Here is a 23,978-nt window from a genome sequence, read left to right on the forward strand (position 1 = left end):
ATATGTGTATGTGTACATAAGGACATATGTTTATATTTTGTATACTTGTTTATATATGTGTATATGTATATATGTGTATGTGGCCACATGAGTATATATATATATATATATTTGTATGTGTATATGTGTATATATATGTAACATACAAATACACTTTATTTTCTAATATTATGAAATTTTTCTCATATATTCATCAGGACTCAAGAATTTTAAAAGCTGCTTCATTAATTTTGATTCATTTTAAAGTACTGCTCAGAAAATAGATTCAATATGGGTCATTAATTTTTTTGCTATCAAATTTTTTATCTTTTTCATAAAAACACAAATATTTACTTTAGTTATGTGACTGTATATATGTTTAAGCATGGGACATAACTAATTAGCTTTTCCAGCATGTGATATAATTTCAGGATACTATTAGACCTATGTGAGGTAGAAACTATATCAAATGACTTCAATATGTGATAGATCAGAGTGATAGATAGAAAGATATATAGATATATAGATACATACATACATTCATACATGCATAGTTACATTGATGAAAGATCACAGATGATAAGTAGACAAATATCACAAACTTAGAATCATCAATTATGAAATAATTAGTATTGAAAGATTAAAATATCTACTAATATGGAGCAAAATTTTAAATGTGAATTTTGTTCATATTTTAATACCTAAGGGAGATATATCAGACATAATCTTTAAAATAAAATGTCTATTTGACACTTCCACCCAGGTAGATAAAAACATGAAATACTTAACCTCATTTACATCAATCTGTCAAATTATTCCATCATATTGTCTTTGTTCCTTAAATGCATAACATCATACTTTTTATCCATGTTCAAATCAACCGTCAATTTACACCCTGCTCTGAATTCTACCTCAAATCCTATCACTATATAAGTCTCTAATAGATCCTCATATACTATCATGAAAATTATTCATGATGAATCACTTTTAATCTTTACTAACATTGCTCTCATAGAGGTAAATATTATTTCTCTGTCACAAATGTGATCACTATCCCCTTCTCTGTTTTCAGTACTATTTTCAACATCAATCATTTTTTAAATGCTCGTTATATGAGATAATAAAATGATCTTTTTATTTTTTTTCGGAGCTGGGGACCGAACCCAGGGCCTTGAGCTTGCTAGGCAAGCACTCTCCCAATGAGCTAAATCCCCAAAACCAAAATGATCTATTTTTCCCCTAGTAAATTATGTACCAACAGTTTGTTCCAATGAAATTTTAGACAAGAAAAACAAAGTTGTTTCAAAGTGCTGGTTCTTCTCAGACCTAAAACTGAAAGTTGTCTATGTGACAGAAAGCATAGGAGGAACACTTGTGGAAAAGAAGAAGAGTTTGTAGAAGACCTCATGCAGGGAAGTGCTTCATGCAATTGTAAAAAAAAAAAGTGTAAAAGACCTGAACTTTCATATTGAGTGAAAGTTGTTGAAGAATATTTACACGTTACTGAGTGGATTACATAAGCAGGTTTATTTATAAATCCATGGTAAATACTAGAAAAAATGGCATCAAAGTGTAATAGAGCAGAAAAGAAAATAAAGTTGAAATTTGGTACATGTTACAATATAGATGTTGATAACTTGAACATGCTGAAGGTTATTGGATGATTTAATGTGATGAATGGCTCAGATAAACTAACAATATGCATGACTCTTTAATGAAATAACTCTATACTGAGAACAAAACAATAATCTGTGACAAAAACCTGTTCAGTTATGGTTATATTCTTTAATATTTCTTTTTTAAAACATTCATTTATTTAAATAAATTCAATAAGGAACCGAAGATAACCCTTTTCATCTTTGGTATATCCAATCTCTAAACAGACAGGAGTATAGTGGATGAAACTTCTTCCAGCATGTGCCTAATCCAGGTATTATTAATTTAAAATAATAAACATAGCACAGTATCATATTTGTGGGCATTTGTTACTAAGAACTAATAATCTCCTCAGAAAGACCTCCAATAAAACCAATCTAAAGTAACTTTCCCTTTAAATACTAAAAATCTTAAAGATGAAGCTTGCTTATCATTTTCATACATATACACAATTTGTAATAATTTCGTTTTTACATATGACTTTCAGTCACTCTACTTTTCTGATTTTGATATATGCCAAGCTTCACAAAGAGGAGATTGTATGCTTCTCAGCAGTCCTCATATTTCTCCCATTTTCCACTGCATCTATGCCATATTACAATATATGAAATTAATATTATAAGTAAATGATAATGGGATGCAAATGTAGATTTTGATATTTCATAAAGTATAAAAAATAAAAAGATTCAATAAATTACTAGGGACAGAATTTGCTTTTATATGAAAACAGTAGGTTAATAATACCTTATAATATCCACCCTAATTCATATTGAGTCAGTGTTGAAATATATTTGACAAATTTTTGAAAAGATTAAGTAACTTTTCTGTATCTTTGTAAAAACAGATGGACATATTCAACATAGAAGTGTCAGGCTCAGATATTTTGTACAAATAATTTTTAAAAACAGTCCTAAAAATATTCTAAAAGTTAGATCTAGAACACAAGTATAATTCTCAGGCTCCAGATAACCAGCACACACAGTGCTGAGCACTTGTCTTCTATGTGCATATACAATTTTAATTTCCATAGGATATAAATTTTATAAAATCTCAAAGCTACATTTATTTAACAGTAAAATGTTAGAAGTGGAAGATTACTTTTTTCCATTTTTATTAAATTGTGTAATTATGTGCATTTTAATTCTTTTTATATTTCCTGTCCATCACCCCTAAACTCTTCCCCTCACCTTTTATAGTGGTTGTCCCCTCCACATTGATATCACCTTCCTTACTGTCCCAGACAACCAAATATCCAAACTTTTAAAATTGGTTAGAGAGCTAAACCAAGAATTCTCAACTGAGGTATATCAATAGCTGAGAAAAACATCAAGAAATGTTCAACATCCACAGTTATCAGAAAAAGGCAAATCAAAATGAACCAGAGATTCTACATTACACCAATAACAATGATTAAGTTATAAAACTGTTGCAGTAGCAGACTAAGCTAGGATGTAGACAATGTGGTACACTCGTCTATTGCTGGTGAGATTAGTACCTGTACAGCCACTTAGGATATCAATGTGGAGGTTCAGAGAAAATTGCAAATGGCTTCACCTGGAGAACCAGCTTTACCACTCACTTCAACACATATACACAAACATGATCCACATACAACAAGGACATGTGGTTGATCAGGTTCACAGTAGCCTTACTTACAATAGTCAAATGCTGGAAACAAGTGTGATATAGCTCAATTCCACTGAGGAATAAATAGAGAAAGTGTGTTATATTTAAACAAAGGAACACTACTCAGGTATTAAAAATGAGGACACCTAGAATTTTTAGGCAAAGGAATGGAGCTGGAAATTAGTGAAGTTAGAGATAAAAAAGGAAATAACACGGGATGAACTTAGTGACAAGTGGATGTTAGCCCCAAAGCTCAGAATTCCCACTATACAGACCATTTACCACAAGAAGGGTAACACGTTAGAAGGCCAAATTGCTGATGCTTGCAACCAACTTAGAAGGGAGAAGAAAATAATCATGGAAGGCAGAGGGATGGAAGGACTTATTTAGAGGTAGAGAATGATGGACAAAGTGGGGGGATTTGCAACAATGAAAAGAGACAAGAGAGGATTCCAGCGGAAAAGTGGAATAAATGACAATAAGCATCAGTGTTGGGTGGTGAACTTGGGTATCCCCAGGAATGTCCCAGGTGCCAGGGATGCAAGAGGATCCCATAAACCTAATGGGATGATGGTAGTTGAAATACCAAGCAGGAAAGAGATAGAACCACTAGAGACTGCCACCTGTAGCTAGGAATGCCCCCCCAGTGAAGGAATGGTGCTGCCCACACAGTTCAAAATCTTTATTCTATATATATCCAATGCCTACAAATATGCAAATACAAAAACAGAGCAAAGACTGAAGGGACGACCCTTAGGAGACCACCCCATTATAAGAATCATTTCATCCACAGACTCTAAATCCTGGCCCTATTCCTGATTTCAAGATGTGCTTGCATATAAGACCCTAATATGTCTGTCCTCTGAGGGGCTCCGCCATCATCTGACCATGACAGATGTAGATACAGCTAACCATTGGACAGAACCTGACAGCCAGAAAAGAAGAGTTAGGGGAATGCCTGAAGGATCTGAAGGAGATTGGAGTCTAATATGTAGAACAACAGACTCATTAAGTTTACATTTCAGAGACTCAGGAAATTTACTACCAACTAGAAAATACTTGGTTCAGGCAATGGCTTCTGCTACATAGACCGTAGAACATATTGAGAAGACAACTGCCTCATCTGCCATATCTGGGAAGGTAGTCAATTGGTCCTGTGGAGACGTCATATCCCAGAGAAGGGGGATGTTGGAGGGTTAAAGTGGAAGTGGGCAAGGAGATGGGGGAGTACCATATTAGAAACGAAGAGGATCAAAATGGGTTTGGGAATTCAAGAAAAATACCAGTTTGGGCAATGACATTCAAAATATAAACAAATGAATATACTGTTTATAATATAAGATATTATTTTTAAAATAGACATAATCACATCTGTCCCCTTAAGGACTATTTATTCATTATCTGTACTGTTTCAGGTGTACTTAATGTTGCAATCCATAATTTTCATAAAATACTTAGTTTTGAAATTTTACGTAGATATACCCAATCAACGTTTTATCTCCTGTCCTTATAGCTATAAATCCTTAGTTTCCTCGATTTATAATTAAAAAAATATTTTGTATTTCTATCACATTAGGTTTCCATTCAATGCCTCAAATGCCTCTCAATTTTTGCTGTACTTCTCTATATTCCCTCCATTGTTGCCCTCTTCCCTTTTTCTTCACATTTGACATTCCTGTTCCTGACTGTGTCCCTGAGAAATCCTTAAGAACATTTGTACTTCCCAAAATGCAGAAGGGGCACTAAGCTGATCATAAAGATACACCGTTTTGAGAATTAACATTCAGATTAAAGTGAATTTGAATCCCATTTTTCTTTTTTTATCTGGATTACCTCATTATGATGACTTTCTCAAGATACATTCCTTGTCCTGAAAATTACATGCTTTCTTTTTTCCAATCTGTAAAAGCACCACATTTTCTTTATGCCTTCATTTGTTAAGGAACAACTAGAATATTTCCAAATTATCAAGGGTCTATATACTAGGATGAATCAACATTTGGACATATACCCTCGAGTTATATCATTAGGCATATTGATTTCCATATTACAGAAGAAACATCATATTGATTTTAAAAGGTGTTATAGAAGTTTGCCTTCCCACCAGGAGAATAGGAATATTCCCCTTTTCTCCATAACACAGTAAAGGTAAGTTGGCTCATGTGTTATTAAACTAAGTATTCTGAAAGGGATGAAAAATCTCAGAATAATTTCGTTTTGCATTTCCATAATGTAAAAGGATGATACATATTTGCCATAAGATTCTTATTGATTTGAGTTTCTTCAATTGTGAATATTTTTTAGATATGTAGCCCAATTTAATTATTTTTTCTTGATATATAGTTCTTTAGTTTTTTATTTTGATTAATAGAAGCTCATTGCTGAATGTGTACATGCAAATAATGCTTAGTATTTTTGAAAATAGCCACTTTAAATTAAATTTACTAAGGTCAAATCATATAATGTGCTCCCAATAAACTCACAGAATTGGCAGATCTGTTGTAGCTAACAAAATTCATTAAGGTCACTTCATAAAATCTCCCTATGTAATAAAACATTCTGTATGTACATAAAATTGTAGAATAGACGTTAATTGTTTAATTTTTTGAGAATTTCCACCAAAATATTTTGATGACACTTTTCCCATTAATTTTACCCACAACACTCTATTTCTTCGAATCCTACTTTTCTGTAACTTCTACATTAAAATACTATTTAATAACCCCATGATAAACCCTTACAACTAATGATCAAACCTCCATCAGAAGACACTAACTGTCCATAGTCTGTCAGTTAGGAGTAACAGCTTTCAGGCCTTTTCACTGCATTCTTGACTGTTGACTGGCTTGATGCTGTGCAGAAAACCACAGCTTCTATGTGTCATGAGGACAGCACTCCTCATATCCTGAAGACACGATTTCCCTCTGATGTAACCCACAATTTTGCACCTACAGTCTCTTTGCCCTTTTTTCATGATGGCTTTTAAGCCTTTTGGAAGGGGTATAATATGTATATCCAACTCATCATGGCTCAAATCAATAAAATGAACACAACAATATAATGAATGAAAGAAGAGTTCATTCTTGGAAAGTATTAACAAGATTCTCATAACCTCAGGCCAAATTAAGTAAAGAAAGAGTGGGATTAACAAAATAAAAGATAAGAGAGGAGACGTGGAGAAAACACTTTTTATATTTACAGTCAGAAATCTATAATATTTTTTAAAACATTAATGATTTACTATATGTATTTGTTATACCAATATTAAATCAGCTCAATGTGCATAATTTAAACAGCACTATACTAAACAATGACACAAAGTCAGGTATTTAATATCTCCCACCGAAAATATCATTGAACCACATGTATTCAGTTTAAAAATTTGATTAGACATTTAAAGAGCATTGACAGTTTCTTAGACTATTCCATAAAGTGGACAAAAGCATTGAATACATTAAAATTCTATTTTAAATCTGGTATTATCCAACAATTGACAGAGAAAAAAGGAGAAAGATTGAGACAGGAGGATAAGAAGAAAACAGAAAGGTACAGAGAGAGGGAGAAAGAATTACAGACTACTGACAGAAAGAGAGGAATAGTGAGTATTACAGACTAATTTCCACTGATACATACATATTCTCAATAGAATCCTTGTTAACAGATTCAAGACGAAGTTAAAATTATTCTTCAACCAGGTAAGCGTTCTTAAATGCGAGACATACAAGTTGGTTTATCACATATATATATCATATTATATATATATATATATGTGTGTGTGTGTGTGTGTGTGTTTTTGTGTGTGTGTGTGTATATATATATATATATATATATATATATATATATATGTATACACACAAATGTACGGTAGTATATAGAATGATAAAAGGCACAAAGACACCATTATTTTATTAGGTGCAAAAAAAATTAAAAAATTACTGGTAAAAAATAATATATTCATTCAAGGCAGAAGTCCTGGAGAAGTTATAGCTATAGATGATATAGTTCAACATAATAAAGGCAAAGTAGAGCAAGCCCACCACTATCGTTGTGATAAAGGGAGAAAAGTTCAAAGCAGTTCCACTGCAATCAGGAACAAGAAAAGTATATACTCTGGTTTCATACCTATGTAATACAGTATTTTTAATTTTAGCTAAAGCTCTATGACAACTGAAGAAGATCCAGGTAATACAATAAAAATTAAGAAGTTAAATTGTTCTCATATGCAGATATCATGGTACCACTTTAAATACTCTAAAATTTTATCAGTCACTTAAGAGTGCAAAATACATTCATAAAAGCAGAATACAATAGGAACACACAAAATTCCTTAGCCTTCCTTTTCACCAATCCAAATCATACTTTTAAAAAATCTATTGAAATATACCCCTCACAATAATCTTATAATATATAATAAAATATTGTGGATAAAACATATTGTGGATATTTAAAATGCCAAGACCACTGTGAATTAGCTAGAAGTGATCATAAATAGAGACAATTTTTCTCTGAAAAAATAAGTTTCTTAAAGCTGAAAATATATTCATGAGGTAGTGGAATGCAAAATTAACACACAAAACACATTATCTCTTCTGTATTACAATTTCTAACCATGGGAGAGAAATCAGGGAAATATTGCACTCAAAATAGTCTTAAAATATATAACAAAAATCATGGATTGGCATAGTTATAAAGCATACTATTAGTAAGAAGACATAAGAAGTACACATGATCTATCCTGAATACATATAAGAGTGATACAGCCAATATTCTGAAAGACTGTAAAGACTTCAATAAATCAAAGCTTTTATAGTTTAAAGGATAAGTAGATAATATAAATAGGTCAGTTTTGATGAATTAATAAAATTAATACAATAAATTGTGAATAGAATATTTTACTACAATAAATCACTGACTTTTATGAAACTCAAGAATCTGACTATAAATATTCTACTATAGGACAAAAGACAACTTTTAAAGTGCAAAGTGTTACATGTTTAGAGGGATATTTATAAAGAGAGAAAAGGAGAGAGGCAAAAATTTCATGAGATTAAAACAGTTAAGAGTAACAGAAGCAGTATAATGGGTTTGGCAGAGTTAATATTTCAACAGATTGGAGTGTCCAAGAACTCTGGACTTTACACAAGCACAGATTTCTCCATTTTGGATTAAGCTGTTGCTAAGATGGTTTCTTAGGTTTTCCAACTTGAAGTATTGTCTAAGCTCTTACTGTCCATACACAATTATGTCCAGTAATGACCTAGTTCAATCCTACAGTCATGAGAACTGAGCAATTACAAGTACATGAAATCAAAGTCGAGTCACTAGACATCTGAGAAATGCTGTTTGAAAAGTGGGATTCATTTGTTACTGTTTTCAAGTCATAGCTCTTAAAGTTTAAAATGTAAGCATTGCTCATGCACTGAACGCTTTCTCAAGAGAGAAGAGGAATTCTGATTTCTTTTATTGACATTGGTTTTAACTAATTTGTGGAGTCTACGCCTCATCTCTTGGATCAGTCCAGCATCCCCCAACAACAAAGAGTAAGTCAATTATTTGTGTGTGAGACATAAGAGAAATAAGAGTGGAAAAACTGAGACGATGAAGTCTTAACCAGAAGGTGTTCACTTTTCCAGATATCAGTATCAGAAACAACCTGAACTGTTGTAATCCAAGGCATGGAGGAGTTTACTCTGAGCTGAGGACACAATTCTCGTCTTCAATACGTTCACAATACTTTGTCATCCTCACCACATTTTCTTCTGGGCAAAAAGAATAAAACCCATGAGCTCTCAGAAAAACAATGATGCCCTTCCAAAGACTTGCCTTTTGGGAGAAAAAAAGTAATGATATAAACTCTCTGACTTCTTAGAAACATGAGAACAGGTAAGTCCAGATGATTCTGAGAGGCTCCCAGCTCCTGATTCACATATGTGGAAGGCTCAGATCAAGACTCTCTCCTTGAAGAACCCACTCTACCCCTACGCAGATCTCACTGAGCTTTCCAATTGACCACATATTTCTTCTTCTTTTATACCAAGACAGAAGGCCAGTTTCCTTCTCCCCATCTCTGGTCTCTTCATAATATTTGTTCTCCCTCCCAAATGGCACTTTACTCTGAACTAGAGGCCAATTAATAAACCCTAGGTGTACTGAAGTAATATCTGAGAGGCAGTTGCTGTCATGACAACACGTGTGACATCACAGAAGAAGCTAGACCTCTCCAGGGTGCAAGAGATATTTCATGGAGGGCCTAATGATGATGTCACTGAGAATTGCCACAGCCTACCTGCTGAACAGCTTCACTTACATTGACCAGAGTTGAGGGTGCCCTTTCCAGGAGTAGAACTCCTCAACCTCAACTTCAATAGGTTATAAGAACAGGAGGGAGTCTATTTGACATTGTCATTTGTGGATCCTATATTCTTGACCTAGTTACACAGAATCCAAGTAAATATTCCATCAAAATTCATAGTGGTAGGAACCAGCAAAAGAATATATATATATATATATATATATATATATATATATATATATATATATATATATATATATGGCACCAAAACTAGATAGGATTGTTGAAGCTAAGAAGAACATTCTGCCTGTTGAAGCTAAGAAGAGCATTCTGCCAGAAACTGGATACAGCTCTTTTATGAGAGATACAGCTAGAGCATGTCAAATACAGAAGTGAATGCTAGTGGCAAACCAGAGAACTGAAAATGGACCTCATGTTTGTAGCAATGATTACAAGAGCTGAATGGACTTTAAACCCCATAAGAACAACAATTCAACTAAGCAGAGTTTTCTGGTACTAAACCAATATTCAAAGACTGTGTATGGACAGACCAATGGCTCCAGCTGCATAGGTAGCAGAGGATGGCCTTGTTGGGTCCCAATGGAAGGAGAAGCCCTTTCTCCTCCCTAGTTTGCCTCCAAGTTCAAGGGAATGTCAAGGTGCAGTAAGGGGGTTATAGAAGAAGGTTAGTGGGACTGTTTAGGGATCTCATGGACAGGAATCTGGGAAATAATATTTGAAATGTAAATATAAAAATATCCAATTAGAAAAAGCAATAAAAATTGATAAAAAATAAAAAAAATGAGAGAAAAAGGAAAAGTTAACTGCCAGCTAAAAACACCTATTCACTCAGAAATCTAAAGGGTAACTGACAGGGAATGGTAGTCAGAATAATACTAGTGGAAAGAATGAGATAATGAAGACTCAACTAGAAACACTTCTCTCTCCCAGATATCAGTGTCATACCCAAACTGCACTATAGGGATCCACAGCAAGGAAGAGTTTACTCTGAGCTGAGGAAAGAATACTTTTCTTTCCCTTCTTCCTTAGGATCTTTCTCTTCTGGGAAAAATTATAAAAGCCATGAGCTCTCAGGAAACAACTGGGTCCTTTCCAACAACTGGCTTTTGGAATAAGGAAATTAATGATATAAACTCTCTGACTTCAAGGAACCATAACAAACAGGGATGTCCAGATGCTTCTGGGAGGACCTCAGTTCCTGATTTCCATATGTTGAAGTCTCAGATAAAGGCTATCTCTTCAGGGAACCCACTCAACCCCTAACCAGGGCTCACTGAGCTTTCCAATGTTCCAAGTATTTCTTCCTTTTTTATACAAATACAGAGTGCCAACTTCTTTCTCCCCATCACTGTAGTTTTTACCCTCTTTCTTCTCACTCCCAAATGGGTGTTTACTCTGAATTAGAGGCCAATTAGTAAACCTTAGTGGTACTGAGGGAATATCTGATAGGCAGTTGCAGTCAGGACAAGACTTGTGACAACACAGAAATAGCTAGGGCTCTCCAGGATACAAGAGACATTTCAGGCAGTTCCTAATGATGATGTCACTGAGAGATGCCATGGCCTACCTGCTAAACAGCTTTCCTTACATTGAACAGATTTGACCATGCCTTTTCCAGGTGTGTTTCCTGTGACACAGTGGAAACCTTTACATACTCCATCTCTCCAATGCTAAGTACTTCTATTGTTTCATTAGTGGTTACATGCTCTGAATAGAGAAAGATAGGGGTTTGTTATGGTACAACGGATCTAGGAAAATGGAGTGGAACAGATTCTTCCAGATAATAATTTTATTCACTGGTCCATTCCTGTGACATACTCTTCAATTTCCTAGGTTTTCTCTGTTTTTCAAAGGCAAGTATTTTCCCTACAGACCTTCAATTGATGAAATATTGTAATAATTTTTTTCTACATTTCTTGAGAGGGGACATTATATATATTCCTGAATGTGTACGCAAAAATTGTATTCCAATTCAATTATTTCAATGATTTTGCCAAAAAAGGGGACTAGGTACACAGTGAGTATGACAGGGTAAATAATGTGTACCTACTTCAAATAGTAAACTCCTAAATTCTTATTTTTTTCAACAAATTTCAGACATCAGTAAAGCAAAGGACCACATGGAGTATCGAATTTTTTTCTCTTGACCTTTTTGATATCAGTACTACAGTATCAACTGTGAGGAGCTGTCCGAGGAGCTGTCCTCACAGATGTGAGGAGCTGTCCGAGGAGCTGTCCTCACAAACTCCATTACAAGATGGCACCGGCATCCGGCAGAACGCACCTAGTAAAAAGGGCAATATACAGGCGCCTGGTAACTTCCCTACTCAAAGGGACACGTACGTTTTGGTACGTCATCTGGAATAATTGGCAGCGACCAGTCAGAGAGTGACACGTCCTAGGCGAGGATAGTTTCCTATATAAGGGACGGTTATTCCTCACTCTCCGTCTCCGCATTGTAAGCTTATGCTCTCCCTCTCAAGACGCATTAAAGCTTTTCTGTAGTAGGATCCTGTGTGTGCCGCGTTGTTCCTGCTGGCGAGACGAAGCGCGGGACATCTGGTGCTGAAACCCGGGAACGACCTCGCCATCGTCAGCACCTTCGGAGATCCCTTGGCGACAAGGAGGATTGAGAACTGCAGGTACATACGTTCGGAGAGGCAGCCCTTTCTTGGAATTTGGTCTGGGGTTGTCACCGCCTTGGGAAGGATTTGTTGAGGCTATAGTATTTGTCCTGGGAGCCACCCTACTCTTTATGTTCTGTTTTCACCTTTTTCGCTTTTAAATGGATGATCACAGCAGCTGAAGGCGCGTCTCAGTCTCTCGTATATAAGTGAGCTTCGCGCAGCTCCCTTTTACCTTCGATTTTGACTGTTGAGGAACAAGGACGCGATGAGGCCGACGTAGATAAGCGGCACCGTCCGGGGAGGCGCGTGTAAGACTCCCATACATAAGAGAGCAGCGTGTCCGTCTCTACCCTTTCACCTCACGCCTTGTCAGACGGACGTAGATAAGCCGCCGGCGTTCCTGGCCCATCATGGGATCCTCACAGTCTGTGGTCATGGCCTTGGAAACAGTGTTAAAGCAGAGGAACATCAAAATTGGAGGAGGAACACTTAAAAACTTTGTGAAGGAGGTGGAGAGGGTGGTGCCTTGGTTTGCCTGTTCAGGCTCGTTTACGATTGCCTCATGGAACAAACTTGGAAAAGACCTTGACAGAAAATTGGCGGAAGAGGATCTGCGCCTAGGGACCAAAGCTATATGAAAGCTGGTTAAGAATTGTTTAAAGGATGAAACGTGTAAGGCAGCAGTAGTAGAAGGACAGGCCACTCTCAAGGTAGTCCGGGAAAGTCTGTCAGAAACCAAACGTAGTGAGAGGTTGGGCGCGCGCAAGAAAAAAGACGTTCTAAGAAAGAAAAAGTGCCCTCCCGGTAAGTCCACAGACAAGGGAGCGTTGAAATTTTCAGATTCCAGCACTTCCTCCTCTACACATAAACCAGGAGGGGGAGCCAGCCTATACCCTGTGAAAGAGCTAGAAGCGCTGAACCTCGACAGTTCTGAAAGCTCTGAAAATAAAACCTTAGACTCAGAGGAGGAGGCTGAGCTAGATGAGGAAGCAGCTAAATATGAGGAGGAAAGATATTATCCAGATGAATGTAGGGGAAGTAATAGAAGCCTTCTAGCGCGGCCGCCACCAACGGCGCCTCCTCCATATGAGACACGCTCACGCGCCTTCTCACTAGTCCCCGAGAGGGTGAGAAGAAAGCTGAGTATGACATTTCCTATCTTTGAGACTCCAGAGGGAGGACGGGTCCATGCCCCTGTTGAATATAATCAGATTAAGGAATTAGCGGAATCAGTTAGAAAGTATGGAGTCACGGCCATCTTTACTCTAACACAACTCGACAGGTTGGCCATGACAGTATTGACACCAGCTGATTGGCAGATGATTGCTAAGGCAGCCCTTGCCAGCATGGGCCAATACATGGAATGGAAAGCGCTCTGTTATGAGGCAGCCCAAACACAGGCCAGAGTGAATGCTACGGCCTTAATACCTGAGCAACAAGAATGGACTTTCGAACTCTTAACAGGACAGGGCCGCTTTGCAGCTGATCAGTCTGCTTAACACTGGGGCGCCTATGATCAGGTCTCCAGCACAGCTATTAGAGCCTGGAAGGCACTGTCCAGGAGAGGAGGGATTGATAATCAACTTACAAAATCGTTCAGGGACCCCAGGAAAATTTCTCAGATTTTGTAGCTAGAATGACAGAGGCTGCAGGACGAATCTTTGGCGATCCTGAACAAGCAGCACCACTAATAGAACAGCTCGTTTTCGAGCAAGCCACCCAGGAGTGCTGAACAGCCATAGCCCCCCGAAGAAATAAAGGGCTACAGGATTGGCTTAGAGTTCGCAGGGAACTTGGAGGGCCCCTTACTAACTCAGGCCTGGCGGCTGCCATTCTCCAGTTCCAGCAACATTAAAGGGACGGATAAAAGATCATGCTTTCAATGTGGGAAAACAGGCCATCTAAAAAGAGACACAGGATGTCAAAAAGAGACAGGGGGTCTGCAACCCTCTGTGTCCGATGTGGCAAAGGCTACCATAGGGCTGACCAGTACCAATCAGTGAGAGACATTAAAGGCAAACTAGTCCCTCCTTTGGAGACTCGACCTAATGAGATGTCAAAAAACGGGCTGGTGGGCCCCCGGTCCCAGGGCCCTCAAAGATATGGGAACTGCTTTCACAGGGCCACGACCCCGGCAGAGGAGGTCCCCCAAGAGGCGACACAAAATTGGACCTGCGAGCCGCCTCAGACTTCTTTCTAATGCCCCAGATGGGCATTCAGCCAATTCCTGCTCAGACTGTGGGGCCTCTACCCCCGGGAACCATAGGCCTTGTCCTTGGGAGAGGATCTCTCGCCCTACAAGGACTGATAGTCCATCCAGGCCTTGTTGAAGCTCAGCGCTCTCTTGATATTCAGATTCTTTGTTCAAGTCCCCATGGGGTTTTTTTTCTATAAGTAAAGGAGATAGAATAGCACAGTTATTACTCCTTCCGTGCTTCCAGGCCACGATACAGGGTACCAAGGGAACCATGGGGTCCACTGGTCATGATTCGGCATATTTGGTGGTTCACCTTAACAACCGCCCAAAATTGAGCTTAGAAATTAATGGAAAGAAATTCGAAGGCATACTGGATACTGGGGCTGATAAAAGTATAATTTCCTCAAAATGGTGGCCTCAATCATGGCCTACCACAAAATCTTCTCACTCACTACAAGGATTAGGCTACCAGTCATGCCCTATGATCAGCTCTGCCACTCTAACTTGGACAACTGCCGATGGCCAACAGGGACAATTTATTCCTTATGTACTTCCCCTGCCTGTTAATCTTTGGGGGAGGGATGTTATGCAGACCATGGGACTGACCTTATCTAATGAATACCCCCACAAGTGGCCCACATGATGTCAAGGATGGGCTATAAGGAAGGGAAAGGCCTAGGGCTATTAGAACAGGGTTGTCTCACGCCCATTGAACCGATCGCCAACCCCCATAAACAAGGCCTGGGTTTTTCCTAGGCGCCATTGGGGCAGCACGACCCATACCATGGAGGACGGAAGACACAGTGTGGGTTCCCCAATGGCCATTAACCTCTGAGAAATTACAGGCAGCTACAGGACTGGTGGATGAACAATTAAGATTGGGACATTTGGAGCCCTCTACCTCTCCTTGGAACACCCCAATTTTTGTAATAAGGAAAAAATCAGGAAAATGGCGACTACTCCATGACTTGAGGGCCATTAACGATCAGATGGAATCCCTTGGACCCATTCAGCGGGGCCTTCCTATACTCTCGGCCCTACAAAAAGATTGGAATTTGGTAATAATAGATATCAAGGATTGTTTTTTCTCTAGTCCTTTTTACCCCCCAGATAGGACCAGGTTTGCTTTTACTGTCCCATCAATTAATCATATTGAACCTGATAAAAATACCAGTGGAAGGTCCTACCTCAGGGCATGGCCAACAGCCCTACGATGTGTCAATTATATGTTCAGGAAGCCCTCAAACCAATCAGGGAGACCTATCCAAATTTACTGTTAATCCATTACATGGATGATATATTGATGTGTCATAAATACTTAGAATTACTCAAACAAGCCTATTCCTTATTACAAAAAACCCTTAAACAATGGGTCTTACATATTGCTACAGAAAAGGTCCAAATTCCTGACACAGGTCATTTTCTAGGATCCATTATTTCCCTGATAAGATTATACCCCAGAAACTGGAAATCCGTAGAGACCACCTCCATACTCTTAATGACTTTCAGAAGCTCTTGGGAGATATCAACTGGTTGAGACCATTTTTGAAAATCCCTTCCGCGGAATTAAAACCTTTGTTCGAAATATTGGAAGGGGACAGCCATATCACCTCCCCTCGTGTGCTAACTCCCGCTGCAACCAAGGCCTTACTAAAAGTAGAAGATGCCATAAAACAGGCCCAATTGCAACGCATTGATTGGTCTCTACCTTTTTCACTCTGTGTACTAGATACCAAGGATTTACCACTGCCGTTTTATAGCAACAAGGTCCACTCTTATGGATCCATCCACATGCTTCCCCTGTGAAGATTATTGATTGGTATCCAGCTGCAGTAGCACATCTGGCTATTAAGGGCCTAAAAGCTGCCATCTGTCATTTTGGGACTCCACCCCAATCCTTGATTATCCCATATACACCCTATCAGGTCCAAACTCTAGCCGCTACCTCTGATGATTGGGCAGTGCTGCTCACATCCTTTACAGGGAAGATAGATAATCATTATCCTAAACACCCCCTATTGTGTTTTGCAAGATCACAACCTAATGTTTTCCCTCGCATCACATCCCACAGACCATTAAAGGAGGGGATAACGGTGTATACGGATGGGTCAAAAACAGGGGTGGGAGCATATGTGGTAAACTCCCAAGTATTCTCACGACAATATTTTGAAACCTCACCCCAAGTGGTAGAATGCCTAGTGGTCATGGAGGTCATTGAAAAATTCCAGGTTCCTCTAAATATTGTTTCAGATTCCTCCTATGTGGTTAATGCTGTTAGTATTCTTGAAACCGCTGGTATAATTAAAACGACTAGTAAGGTGGCAGATATTTTCCGAAAAATCCAAATTATCCTATTAAATAGAAGATTCCCTGTATACATTACTCATATACGGGCCCATTCTGGACTCCCTGGCCCAATGAGTTCAGAGAATGATTTGGCTGACAAAGCCACAAAAATGATAGCTGTGGCCCTGGCCTCTCCTTTAGAGGCCGCTAAAGCCTTTCATGGCAATTTCCATGTCACCTCAGAAACTTTACGCCGCCGCTTCTCTATAACTAGAAAAGATGCACGTGATATAGTCACCCAATGCCAACAGTGCTGCCAGTTCCTCCCAGTTCCTCACATCGGGGTCAACCCGAGAGGAATACAGCCATTGCAAATCTGGCAAATGGATGTTACTCATAATTCTTCTTTTGGAAAATTACAGTATGTGCATGTATCTATAGACACATGTTCTGGCATTCTACACGCCACCCCACTTACAGGAGAAAAAACAACACATGTCATTCAGCACTGCCTTGAAGCATGGAGTGCTTGGGGAAAGCCAAAATGTGTAAAAACTGACAATGGCCCCGCCTACACATCTCAAAAATTCCGTCAGTTTTGTGCTCAGATGCAGGTTACCCACCTGACGGGCCTGCCCTACAACCCTCAAGGACAGGGAATCATAGAGCGTGCTCATCGGACGCTCAAATCATATTTAATAAAACAAAGAAGGGGAAATATGATAGAACTCCCCCCAACACCCCGAGTGGCAACTGCTCTGGCCCTTTTTTTTGGGGGGGGGTTCTTTTTTTCGGAGCTGGGGACCGAACCCAGGGCCTTGCGCTTCCTAGGTAAGCGCTCTACCACTGAGCTAAATCCCCAGCCCCTGCTCTGGCCCTTTTAACCTTAAATTTTTTAAATCTTGATGAAGCTGGACAAACAGCGGCTGAGCGACATTGCTCAGAGCCCAAGAGGACAAAAGAATTAGTTAAATGGAAGGATGTATTAACAAATGAATGGAAATGCCCGGATCCTGTTTTAATAAGATCCAGGGGAGCTGTCTGTGTTTTTCCACAGGACAATGAAAATCCCATATGGATCCCAGGACAACTTACTAGGAGCATCACAGCAAGTGATCAAGAAGGGACTGGGACTCCTGCACCTCCTCACTCTTCTTCCATGGATGCCAGCAACGGTGCAGAGCGAGCTACGATGGGGAATAATGTCAACCTTTCCACTCCCGATGCCGGTGATGTACCACTAACAGGGATTTAGGGTTGGCCTATTTACCTAAGGATCCACAGGTTGATCGACTAAAAAAAAAAAAAAAAAAAAAAAAGAAAGAAAATAGGACTATTCCCCTTAAGGGCAGCCTTTGTTTTGGCATATTCAAGAAAACATCTTTTGATCTCCCTTGCATTATGTTATATAATCAATCTTCTGCTTGGTTAAGGGAGGCCTCGTGGGGAACTGGTGAGGAGGACATTGTGGCTAACGCCACAGTTCTCTATGGTGGTGGCCTTACATTGTGTTAATGGTAGCTGCACTGATCTTACGCCCATGGCGATGCTACTTGGAGAAAAGGGCGAAAAGGGACAGTTGTCATTTTCCTGGACGGGCAACATCAAACCTGCTGCCTCTGTCTGGACAGCTACTCATATAAAATATCGCAGTAGTTACCCGCATGCCTCGCTTTATCCCGATCCCTGTTGATGCCCCGGGGACCATGACCTTATTTAGAGGAAAAAGAGATTTTGGTACTTCTGCAATTATTGCTGGCATTATTGCTACAACAGCAGTCGCTGCCTCGGTTACTGCCTCGGCATTGGCCTTCTCAAATTCAGTACAGACAACCCAAACTATCAATGATTTATCGGCCACCATCTCTGTGGCTCGGGACAGACAGGCCTCAGCCAATACTCAGATATAGGGAGGCCTTATGCTTGTCAACCAACGTATAGATCTGGTCCGAGAGCAATTAGACATTCTATGGCAACTGGCCCAGCTTGGCTGTGAGCAAAAACTCCCAGGCCTTTGTGTCACCTCCATATAATATGACAAATTTACCCGAGCTGCTAATCTAAGAGTCTTTCACAGCATCTGTTACAGAATTGGACCTCGGAGTTTGAACAGACACTTCGGCAGCTGAGAGCGACCATCATTCAAGTAAATTCTACCCGACTGGACCTGTCTTTGACGGAGGGATTGTCGTCCTGGATCACCTCAGCAGTCTCTTATTTCAAGGAATGGGTGGGAGTGGGACTTTTTGGAGTGATCCTCTGCTGTGGATTAGTGTTACTCCTCTGGTTGCTTTGCAAATTGAGATCTCAAACAAGAAAGGACAAAGTAGTGATCGCCCAGGCGCTTGTAGCCCTTGAACAAGGAGCGTCAGCCGATATCTGGTTGACCATGCTCAAGCAACAGGTCGCCGGCTGGACAGCTCTTGCACTCCTAGAACCTTGGTTCATTGCACAGGATTAGAGTGTCCGGCTTGAGCAGCCCATGAGGGGTGACGAGCTTAGCATTGCACACGGAAGTTCTACCAAATATGCTCCCTGGAAGGCATGTCATATTACATGAGGGTTCCTGCCAGTTTTCCCTCCCTCAAAAAATGGCAGTGCGACGGGTCGGGAGTGCCCTGGGTCCCAACAACAGCCTAAGGGTATCTCTCTTGTAGAGGTTCGCCAACTTTGTACGAGGATATGACCTCTGTCTTCACACTCCTATATCTGGGTGTCCTGTTTGCTTAAAAAAAACAGAAAAGGGGGAGATGTGAGGAGCTGTCCGAGGAGCTGTCCTCACAGATGTGAGGAGCTGTCCGAGGAGCTGTCCTAACAAACTCCATTACAAGATGGCACCGGCATCCGGCAGAACGCACCTAGTAAAAAGGGCAATATGCAGGCGCTTGGTAACTTCCCTACTCAAAGGGACACGTACGTTTTGGTACGTCATCTGGCATAATTGGCAGCGACCAGTCAGAGAGTGACACGTCCTAGGCGAGGATAGTTTCCTATATAAGGGACGGTTATTCCTCACTCTCCGTCTCCGCATTGTAAGCTTATGCTCTCCCTCTCAAGACGCATTAAAGCTTTTCTGTAGTAGGATCCTGTGTGTGCCGCGTCGTTACTGCTGGCCAGACGAAGCATGGGACAATCAACCTTCCAGTGTCCCATGTAAGATTTGACGGTTTTGGATGCTTTTCCATGATTCATTCTTCAGGCCAAACAAAAGTTTCAGGAGGATGGGCCGGGAGAGGAATGACTGATGTCCAGGGAACCCTCAAATTCAGTAGGTTCATAAGAACAGGAGGGAGTCTCTTTTGCATTTTTATTTGTGAATTCTACCTTTTTATTTCTTTTTTTTCGGAGCTGGGGACCGAACCCAGGTTTTTGCGCTTACTAGGCAAGCGCTCTTTCCCTGAGCCAAATCCCCAACATGGATTCTACATTCTTGACCTAGTTGAACAGAATCCATGTTAAAATTCCACCTTACTTCCTCACTGCAGGAGCCATCAATGTGTGAATATATATATATGCCACCATATATATATATATATATATATATATATATATATATATATATATATATATGACACCAAAACTAGATAATATTGATGAACCTAAGAAGTGCATTCTGCCAGGAACCAGATATAGATCTTTCCTTAGAAAAAATTCAGAAGTGAGTGCTAGTGGCAAACCAGTGAACTTAAAATGGACTTCTTGTTGGTAGATTTTGAAAAAGTATTGCAAGAGGTGAAGGGGCTTTAACCACATATGAACATCAATGCAAATGAATCAGTGCTTTCTGGTACTAAACCAATATTCAAAATAGGTACATGGACAGAACTATGGCTGGAACTGCATATGTGGCAGAGTATGTCCTTCTTAAGCATCAATGGAAGGACAACCCATTTGTTCTCCCTGGGTTAGACTCATAGGTCAACGGATCTTAAATGAGGAGTAAGGGGCAAAATAGAACAAGAACAGGAACATGGCTAGTGGTCTTATGGGCAGGAAATTGGGAAAGGAAATAACATTTGAATATAAATATAAAAATATCCAATTAATAATAAGGAATAAAATATGGTAAAAAATAAAAAAATGAAAGAAATTAAAGAAAAGAGCACAACCAACTAATAACACCTATTGACTCAGAAATCTAAAAAATCATTGACAAGGAATGGTAGTCAGAGATATACTAGTGAAAAGACGGGGACAATGAAGTGTCTAATACGATCACTTCTCTATCCCAGATAACAGGGTCAGACAAAAACTGCACTAAATGAATGCAAATCATGGAGGAGTTTACTCTGAGCTGAAGACACAATACCTGTCTTTCCCTTCTTCCTTAGAAACTTTTTCTTCTGTGAGAAAAAGAATAAGAGTCATGTGCTCTCAGGTAAACAACTATGCCCTTCCTAACTCACGGATTTTGTAAGAAATTAATGATATAAGCTCTCTGATGTCCAGGAACCATAACAAGCATGGAAATACAGATGCTTCTGAGAGGCTCACAACTCCTAATACCCATATGTGGAAGGCTCAGATCAAGGCTATCTCTTCAGTGAATTCACTCAAACCCAACGCAGGACTCACCAAGCTTTCCCATAGACCATGTATTTCTTCCCTTTTTATACAAAGACAGAAGGGCAGCTTCCTTTTCCCCTTCTCTGATATCATCTTCCTCTTTGTTCTCACTCCCAAATGGCTGTTTACTCTGAATTAGGAGCCAATTAGTAAACCCTAGAGGTACTGAAGTAATATCTGAAAGGCAGTTGCAGTCAGGACAACACTCGTGACATCACAAAAGAAGCGAGGTCTCTGCAAGATACAAGAGATTTTTCAGGGAGGGCCTAATGATGATAACACTGAGAATTGCAATGGCCTACCTGCTGAACTGCTATATTTACATTGACCACATTCGAGGGTAACCTTTACAAGAGAGTCTACTGTGACACAGGAGAAACCTTTAAATACTACATCTCTCTAAATCTATAGAATTCTCTTTGTTCATTATTGGTTACATGCTCTGAATAGAGAAAGAAAGGGCCTTGGTATGGGTACAAAGGATCTAGAACCATGGAGTGGAAGAGATTCTTCTGAATAATTATTTTATTCCCAGGTCCATTCCTGTGCCGTACAATTCAATTTCCTAGTATTTCTCTGTTTCCCAAGGGCCAGTATTTACCTTTAATTGAATGTATATTTTATTACATTTTCTTATTGTACATTCATTGATAGGGGACTTTATAATATTCCTTAATGTGTAATCATAAATTCAGTTTTCCTTTTCAATTTTTTTGCAATGATTTTGTCAACAATGGTGGCACAGCTATAGAATGAATATAAAAGTGTAGATACTCTGTACCTACATCAAATGATCCCAAATCCTTATTTTATCATAAATTATGTGACATCAGTAAAGCAAAGGACAACATGTGCCATAGAATGTGGTTCTGTAGTCCCATTATATGTCAGTTCTCTAATAACTACCATGCTGTATTCCCAGTGCCAGACTTGAGGGTTTTGGATATTTTATCATGGTTTTTCTTCAGACAAAACATGAGATTCATTTGGATGGGCAGGGAGAGTAATGGCTTCAGGTCCAGGGACACCTCAACATTACTAGTTTCATAAGAACAAGAGGGAGTCTATTTGGCATTGTCATTTGTGGATTCTAAATAATTGAGCTTGTTTGTTCCAAAGAATCAATGTCAAAATTATACCTAATCTCATTTGTAGGAGCCACCAAAATATATATGTGTATGAGTGTGTATATATATATATAATCTATTATATTATCATATGTATATATATTATCTATTATATTATCATATATATATATATATATATATATATATATATATATATATATATATATATATATATATACCAGCCACCAAAACTAGATAAGAGGGTTGAAGCTTTGAAGTGCATGCGGCCATTAACAGGATATAGTTGTTTCCTGAGAGACACAGGTAGAGCACGTCCAATACAGAAGTGAAAGCCAGTGGCAAACCAGTCAACTGAGAATGGACCTTTTGTTGTTAGATTTTGAGAAAGGATTACAAGAACTGAAGGGGGTTCAACACCATGGGAACAATAATGCCAACGAAACAGAAGTTTCAGGTTAAACCAATATTCAAAGAATGTATATGGACAGACCTAGTGCTCCAACTGTTTATGTAGGAGAGGATGGCCTTGTTGGGCACCTAAGGAAGGAGAAGCCCTTTGGTTTCATTCCTAGGATTAACTCCCAGTTTATGGGAATGTCAAGGGGCAGTAAGGTTGGTTATAGAAGAATTGGATGGGGACTGCTTAGGGATCTTATGGACCGGAAACTAGAAAAGTACATAACATTTTTAATGAAAATATAGAAATATACAATTAAAGAAGCAAAAAAAATGTTAAAATGAGAGAAAATGAAAAAAGTTATAAAAAAGAGAACTGCCTACTAATCACATGTATTGACCCAGAAATATAAAGAGTCACTGTCAATGAATGGTAGTCAGAGTAATACTAATTGAAAGATTTAGACGATGAAGTCTCAACTACAAACACTTCTCTCTCCCAGATATTAGTGTCAGACACAATGTGCAGACTGTAATTTCTTCATCCCACACATAACTGTTGCCTTTTATTTTGATGTTGAAAAATAAATCGAGGTTTGGATTCGAGAAGCATCACTGATCATAGTATTCTGCTAATGCAGTTTATCCAAGATTCTTAAGAATTCAACTGCCAACAGATCCCAGAACGTATAATTTACTTATTACTAAGCAAAATTAGCACTTTAAAGTGTATTTCACGGCTGTGTCATTTTGGTAAATAGAACTCCTAGGTACTAAGCTATAGTATTTATTTAATTTACTGTTGAAAAGTATTCTTCTTTTATGTGTGTGTTTGCTGTCATGTATATATGTGTACCTTGTGTGTACCTTGTCCCTTTAGAAGCTAGGAGAAGAGAATGAGTTCCTGGCATTGGAATTGCAGATGGCTGTGAGATATCATGTGGTACTAGGAACTGAGCAAGTTCCTCTCAAAGATCAGCAGGTTTCCTTAGGTCCTGAGCCATTCCTCCAACCCTATTTTAACTTTAACCAAGTGTATTCATCACCACTAGAAAGTTAAGAACCTACAATCAGTCCCCTTGTACTGCTTTCTTTTTCCACTCCCTAGAGACAAACATTTGTAATTATCCATCCCATTTGACTCCATAACTGTAAATGTTTTGATTATTCAGTATTAAACATTATCAATGAGCTGACAATTAGCTTTCAAATAAAAAAATTATGCCAGCAAAAATCAGCAAAAG

General features: G+C 38.9%; 1 pseudogene; it reads left to right on the forward strand.

The window, feature by feature from the left end:
• Positions 1 to 9,134: 9,134 nt before the first annotated feature.
• On the forward strand, positions 9,135 to 17,954 carry LOC147998000 (igE-binding protein-like; annotated as a pseudogene).
• The last annotated feature ends 6,024 nt before the right edge of the window (positions 17,955 to 23,978 follow it).

This window comes from Rattus norvegicus, chromosome Y, assembly GCF_021556685.1.
Source record: "Rattus norvegicus strain SHRSP/BbbUtx chromosome Y, alternate assembly SHRSP_T2T, whole genome shotgun sequence".
Lineage (NCBI taxonomy): Eukaryota > Metazoa > Chordata > Mammalia > Rodentia > Muridae > Rattus > Rattus norvegicus.